Raw genomic sequence first — 7,992 nt, forward strand, 5'->3', positions numbered from 1 at the left:
AGCTTCCCAGCTCGTAATTTGCAAGCTCCAAGTTACGTATGACTTTTATTCTGTGTTTAACTAAGAAGATAGTTGAAACTTATTGAGGCATCGGTAGCTGCCGGAGATGGTTCTGAACTTGGTTCCACAGTGGCTATTTTAAAGAGACTGATGTTCCTCATTCCGTATTTTGATCAGCCGTGGAGGGCGTGTTTTAAGTGGTTTTTATGCAAATTTTGACTGGTTTTAGGACATATTGTCCCCTTAGGGAGTGGCTGCTGTTGTGTACGTGCTGGGCAGCCGTAGACTCAATGGTTTAATCATTTGTCACGGCAGCATTTGGTACGTTTATTTTATGTTTAAACTACCTTAAGGCATCTGGAACTAATCTCCAAGTTTCCTATTAATTTCGTGGGAGAAGGGAAATGTTAGAGTATTGCTCCATAAGAATTTGGGGGCATGCTTATTATATATTCGAGTGTGGCTGTGATTTGACCTTGTTTTCATTGCAATATATTTCTGCTGCAGCCCGTTTGTTTAGTCTGCTCGTTTCCTGGCGTCGGTGCCGTTATGGATTCTTGTCAGGACCGCTCATTGTGAGAAAGGTCGGACTATACACGGTGGTCCATTGATAGTGAGAGGGCCAAATATCTCTCGAAATAAGTATCAAACGAAAAAACCAGAAAGAATTAAACTCGTCTAGTTTGAACGGGGAAACCAGATGGCGCTATGGTTGGCCCTCCAGATGGCGCTGCCACAGATCAAACGGATATCAACTTCGTTTTTTTAAATAGGAACCCCTATTTTTATTACATATTCGTGTAGTACGTAAAGAAATGTGAATGTTTTAGTTGGACCACTTTTTTCGCTTTGTGATAGATGCCACTGTAATAGTCAAAAACGTATAAGTACGTGGTATCACGTAACATTCCGCCAGTGCGGGCGGTATTTGCTTCGTGATACATTACCCGTGTTAAAATGGGCCGTTTACCAATTGCGGAAAAGGTGGATATCGTGTTGATGTATGGCTATTGTGATCAAAATGCACAACGAGCGTCTGTTACGTATGCTGCTCGGTATCCTGGAGGACATTATCCACGTGTCCGGACCGCACGCCTGATAGTTACGTTATTTAAGGAAACAGGCAGTTTTCAGCCACATGTGAAACGTCAACCACGACCTGCAACAAATGATTATGCCCAAGTAGGTGTTCTAGCTGCTGTCGCGGCTAATCCGCACATCAGCAGCAGACAAACTGCGCGAGAATAGGGAATCTCAAAAACGTCGGTGTTGAGAATACTACATCAATATCGATTGCACCCGTACCATATTTCTATGCACCAGGAATTGCATGGCGACTACTTTGAACGTCGTGTGCAGTTCTGACACTGGGCACAAGAGAAATTACGAGACGATGACAGATATTTTGCACGCGTTCTGTTTAGTGACGAAGCGTTATTCGCAAACAGCGGTAACGTAAACGGGTGTAATATACACTATTGGGCAACAGAAAATCCATGATGGCTGCGACAAGTGGAACATCAGCAACCTTAGCGGGTTAATGTATGATGCGGTATTATGGGAGGAAGGATAATTGGCCTCCATTTTATCGATGGCAATCTAAATGGTGCAATGTATGCTGATTTCCTGCGTAATGTTCTACCGATGGTACTACAAGATGTTTCACTGCATGACAGAATGACGATGTACTTCGAACATGATGGATATCCCCCACATAGCTCGCGTGTGGTTGAAGCGGTATGAATAGCATATTTCATGACAGGTGGATTGGTCGTCGAAGCACCATTCCGTGGCCCTCACGTTCACCGGATCTGACGTCCCCGGGTTTCTTTCTGTAGGGAAAGTTGAAGGATATTTAGTATCGTGATCCACCGACAACGCCTGACAAAATACGTCAGCGCATTGTCAATGCATGTGTGAACATTACGGAAGGCCAACTACTCGCTGTTGAGAGGAATGTCGTTACATTTATTGCCAAATGCACTGAGGTTGACGGACATCATTTTGAGCATTTATTGTATTAATGTGGTATTGACAGGTAATCACGCTGTAACAGCATGCGTTCTCAGAAATGGTAAGTTCACAAAGGTACGTGTATCACATTGGAGCAACCGAAATAAAATGTTCAAACATACCTACGTCCTGTATTTTAATTTAAAAAACCTACTTGTTATCAACTGTTCATCTAAAATTGTGAGTTACGTGTTTGTGACTACTACAGCGCCATCTATCACAAAGCGAAAAAAGTGGTTCAACTAAAACATTCATATTTCTTTCCCTACTACTCGAATATGTAATATAAAACGGGGGTTCCTATTTTTAAAAAAACGCAGTTGATATCCGTTTGACCTATGGCAGCGCCATCTAGCGGGCCAACCATAGCTCCATCTGGTCTCCCTCTTCAAGCTAGACAAGTTTCGTTCTTTGTAGTTTTTTCGTTTGACGCTTATTTCGTGAGATATTTGGCCCGGTCATGATCAATGGACCACCCTGTATATTGCCTGATATATGACCTTGTGCACAAGGCGTGGGGAGTGAGCGCTCGTATTGCCTGCCGGCCGTAGTGTTATTGCTTGCATATACTGCTGTGTGCCTTAACGTTGTTCTCTAAAATCAAGTGCACTTTGGGAATGTCCGTTAGTTAAGTGAGTCCACTTTGTTCGTATTAGCGTTTCTCTAAGTCATTTTACTGGTTGACTTATTACTAACCATTCTTATTTAACGCTTGTGTTAATCATTTGTGTATTTTTAGTCAATGTGCTACTTATTTTTCCTGTGTGAGTTACTAGTCTTTTGACATATGGTTAAACAAGAACGATTGTTTGTGACTGATTATTTCACCGTGCGTACTATTGATTATTTTGGTTGCGGACGCAAAATATGATTCTTATTTCGTGTTTACGTAATTCAATTAAAGAGAAAATTTTTATATTGCATCAGTAAGAGGGCAGATTTCCGAATTGAAATTTATTATAAAGTCAGTTTTGAGTCAAATTAAAATTGTGAAACAACCACAAGGTTGTCCATCACCAGAGATACAGGACTTTGAATTTCCTTTAAATAACTGTGGTGAGATTGTAATTTTGATTTTCTAAAGAACTGAGTAATACCACTGTCCAGTCAGGATACTGCCACGAAGAGCAACTAAAAACGGCGGGTAGAATATCGCCGATGTACCGCTGTGCTGTAAGGGTATAGCGGCAGATAACCGAGGGGGTCCTGCTACGATAAGAAATGGCACCCCAGACCATGACTCCTCCCTATGGCGGAGGACAGTCACCTTCCCATCCCACCGCTGCCCAGATACGGCCTCGCTGGTCATCGGGGCTCATTTATAAACAGGATTCATCCCTGAAGACTTCTGTACTCGAGACATTGAGACGCCAGGCAGAAGGTAGCAGACACCACCACAAACAGGCTTGATGAGGTACAGAGGCGAATGGTAGTCGGCGCGAGGGGTTCAGCCCCATTTCTGCGAGCCGCCTGTCAATGTTCCCTGTGGCCACTGACGCACCAGTTGCAAGACGGACCCATGATGATGATGAATCCGGGTACCTGAGCGCCTCTCTTACTATTGTTCGGTGTTAATCTTCTGCCGTCTCCCTAGGTCGACTGCTTCCTCCCTGAGGCTGTGCTCGCCCGTGCTTCACCCGTGCCTGCCAACATTGTCCAATAGTGGAGTCCTATAAAGTTAACGAGCGATTCCCCGACTACTCCAGCCGGCTTCATTGAGGCCAACTACACGACCTCTCTAAAATACTAACATCTTCATGTGTTCTTCAAGCGTCTGACTGAGAGCCATAGTTACTGTCCAAATGAGTACACGGAATGAAATTTGCAAAGAGTTTGTGTCCTCTCGTCGACATGTCACCTCTTTACTATCCTCGCCCTTGTGCGTCCATTCAGCGCAACATTTACAATTTTGCATTTACCTGTGTCGTTGAATCTTCCCATGACGTAAAATACGTGGGTTCTAGGAAGCCAGCCTTATCGGATCGCTGGACACCGTTCAAAGAAATCATATTAATGAAGCTATATACAATTTGTACAAAAACAAGTTGGCAGTTATAGCAATCGAGGGGTATGAAAGGGAAGCAGTGGTTGGGAAGGGAGTGAGACAGAGTTGTAGTCTCTCGCCGATGTTATTCAATCTGTATATTGAGCAAGCAATGAAGGAAACAAAAGAAAAATTCAGAGAAGGTATTAAAATCTATGGAGAAGAAATAAAGACTCTGAGGTTGGCCGATGACATTGTAATTCTGTCAGAGATAGCAAAGGACTTGGAAGAGCAGTTGAACGCAATGGATAGTGTCTTGAAAGGAGGGTATAAGATGAACATCAACAAAAGCAAAACGATTGTAATGGGATGTAGTAGAATTAAGTCCGGTGATGTTGAGGGAATTAGATTAGGAAATGAGACACCTAAAACAGTAAAGGAGTTTTGCCATTTGGGGAGCAAAATAACTGATGATGGTCGAAATAGAGAGGATATAAAATGTAGACTGGCAATGGCAAGGAAAGCGTTTCTGAAGAAGAGAAATTTGTTAACATCGAGTATAGATTTGTCAGGAAGTCTTTTCTGAAAGTATTTGTATGGAGTGTAGCCATGTATGGAAGTGAAACATTGACGATAAATAGTTTAGACAAGAAGAGTATAGAAGTTTTCGAAATGTGGTGCTACAGAAGAATCCTGAAGATTAGATGGGTAGATCACATAACTAATGAGGAAGTATTGAATAGGATTGGAGAGAAGTTTGTGGCACAACTTGACCAGAAGAAGGGATCGGTTGGTAGGACATGTTCTGAGGGTTCAAGGGATCACCAATTTAGTATTGTAGGGCAGCGTGGAGGGTAAAAATCGTAGAGGGAAACCAAGAGATGAACACACTAAGCACATTCAGAAGGATGTAGGTTGCAGTAGGTACTGGGAGACGAAACAGGTTGCACAGGATAGGGTAGTATGGAGAGCTGCATCATACCAGTCTCAGGACTGAAGACCACAACAACAACAACAACAACAACAACAACAACAACAACATTACGAAATGAACAATGACAATCCTTCACTTTGATGATAACATAGAAATGTCGCAAGCAAAGGGCAACACGCAAATTATAAATCTCTTCAGTATATACATTTTCTAATACAGGTGAAGTAATACAGCTGACTCTTCTACTCAGGTCGCTGGTGGTGAAGCTTCTGTAGAACTAGGCCTCGGCTAGTCGGGAGCGACGCTTATGTCCTCATCGCATAGAGGCCGCTGCTGCCGCGTTGTCGTAGTGGAGAGGGCTCGGTCAGCGTGCAATTGGCTTAGCTTTATGCCGTAACATGTGTGAGTATTAGTCTGTGATCCATTTGCATAACTCCGTGATGCGTCGTTCCTGTCTCAGAACGTACAAATGCGGATTGGGCGCACGGACTGCAAGGTACTTCGAGGTAATAGGAGATGATGATGACGATGTATGGTTTCCGGGGCGCTCAACTGCGCGGTTATCAGCGCGTGTACAAATTCCCAATCTTTGCTCAGTCCAATCTCGGCAATTTCATGAATGACGATGAAATTATGAGGACAGCACGAACACCCAGTCATCTCGAGGCAGGGGAAAATCCCTGACCCCGCCGGAAATCGAACCCGGGACCCCGTGCTCGGGAAGCGAGAACGCGACCGCGAGACCACCGAGCTGAGGACGCAAAGAGGGATCCACCATGGAGAGGAAATAGCGAAAGCTAAACGACTAACAGCGGGCAATATCAATCTGAAAATAATTTCCTTGACTCATTTAAATAACAATACTTTTTCCAGCGTACCTTAGTATTATGTTGGTATAACACACTAACGTTACACGAATAGTGCATACGTACGAACGGGGTTCTTCATTAATGGTATGGATTGAGTCAAATATCTAACACGAGAAGAGGACAAATCTTTGCAACAACCACGACCGTCGGCTTGCCAAATTCTAAAAGGCAATTGTGAAATAGGGAATTCCCTCAACCATAAGTCGCACGAACTTCACAGATGACCAAACATCTATTTCCACAGCGCAAGGTCTTTTCAACAGAAAGGAATCCATCTCTAAACTGAACACATTACAGAAACTGCAATACGTGACCTATCGCGGAAGTGTCCACTGGTAAACAGATGCCACAAGAAGATACCAACTCCTCTCACTTTCATTAACTTTTTATTTGATTAGGCTGTTAATAAAAAAACACTGTCTTCAGGCCCAGAGTGGCCTTCCGGGACCATCCTACCGCCGTGTCATCCTGAGTAGAGGACGCGGATAGGAGGGGCGTGGGGTCAGCACACCGCTCTCCCGGTCCTTATGATGGTATTCTTGACCGAAGCCACTACTATTCGGTCGAGGAGCTCCTCAGTTAGCATCAAGAGGCTGAGTGCACCCCAAAAAATGGCAACAGCGCATGGCGTCCTGGATGGTCACCCGTCCAAGTGCCGACTACGCCCAACAGCGCTTAACTTCGGTGATCTCACGGGAACCGGTGTATTCACTGCGGCAATGCCGTTGCCCTAGGTTATGAATACCCGCCCCTATCAATTATTTATAATCTCTGATGAGCCCTATCAAACTTTCAACATGGGAGATTGTTGATGTTTTGGTCTTTAGTCCGGAGACTAGTTTGATGCAGCTGTCCAGGCTACTCTGTCCTGTGCAAGCTTCCTCATCTCCCAGCACCTACTGCAGCCTACATCCTTCTGAATATGTTTAGTGTATTCATCTCTTGGTCTCCCTCTATGATTTTTACCCTCCACGTTGCCCTCCAATTCTATATTGGTGATCCCTTGATGGCTCAGAGTATGCCCTACCAACCGATCCCTTCTTCTAGTCAAGTTGTGCCACAAACTCCTCTTCTCCCCAATTCTATTCAATAACTCGTCATTAGTTAAGTAACCTACCCATCTAATCTTCAGCACCACATTTCGAAAGCTTCTATTCTCTTATTGTCTAAGCTATTTATCCTCCACGTTTCACTTCCATACATGGGTACACGCCACACAAATACTTTCAGAACCGACTTCCTGACACTCGATGTTAACAAATTTGTCTTCCTGAGAAACGCTTTCCTTGCCATTGCCAGTCTACATTTTATATCTCTCTACTTCGACCATCATCAGTTATTTTGCTCTCCAAATAGCAAAACTCATTTACTACTTTAATTGTCTCATTTCCTAATCTAATTCCCTCAGCATCACCTGACATAATTCGACTACATTCCATCATCCTCGTTTTGCTTTTGTTGATGTTCGTCTTACATTCTCCTTTCAAGACACTGTCCATTCCGTTCAACTGCTCTTCCAAGTCCTTTTCTGTCTTTGACAGAATTACAAAGTCATCGGCGAACCTCAAAGTTTTTATTTCTTCTCCATGGACTTTAATACCTACTCCGAATTTTTCTTTTGTTTCCTTTACTGCTTGCTCAATATACAGATTGAATAACATAGGGGAGAGGCTACAACCCTGTCTGACTCCCTTCCCAACCACTGCTTCCCTTTCATGCCCCTCGACTCTAATAACTGCCATCTGGTTTCTGTACAAAATGTAAACAGCCTTTCGCTCCCGTATTTTATCCCTGCCACCTCCAGAATTTGAAAGAGAGTATTCCAGTCAACAATGTCAAAAGCTTTCTATAACTCTACAAATGCTAAAAACGTAGGTTTGCCTTTCCTTAATCTAGCTTCTAAGATAAGTCGTAAGGTCAGTATTGCCTCACGTGTTTCAACATTTCTACGGAATCCAACCTTATGTTCCCCGAGGTCGGCTTCTACCAGTTTTTCCATTCGTCTGTAAAGAATTCGCGTTAGTATTTTGCAGCTGTGACTTATTAAACTGATAGTTCGGTAATTTTCACATCTGTCAACACCTGCTTTCTTTGGGATTGGAATTATTATTTTCATCTTGAAGTCTGAGGGTATTTCGCCTGTCTCATGCATCTTGCTCACCAGATGGTAGAGTTTTGTTAGGCCTGGCTGT

At 43.5% G+C, this 7,992-nt stretch overlaps 1 pseudogene; it reads right to left on the reverse strand.

The window, feature by feature from the left end:
* Positions 1-6,412: 6,412 nt before the first annotated feature.
* LOC126293880 (5S ribosomal RNA) lies at positions 6,413-6,530 on the reverse strand (annotated as a pseudogene).
* Positions 6,531-7,992: the final 1,462 nt, after the last annotated feature.

The sequence above is a fragment of the Schistocerca gregaria genome, chromosome 10 (genome assembly GCF_023897955.1).
Source record: "Schistocerca gregaria isolate iqSchGreg1 chromosome 10, iqSchGreg1.2, whole genome shotgun sequence".
Classification (NCBI taxonomy): Eukaryota; Metazoa; Arthropoda; class Insecta; order Orthoptera; family Acrididae; genus Schistocerca; species Schistocerca gregaria.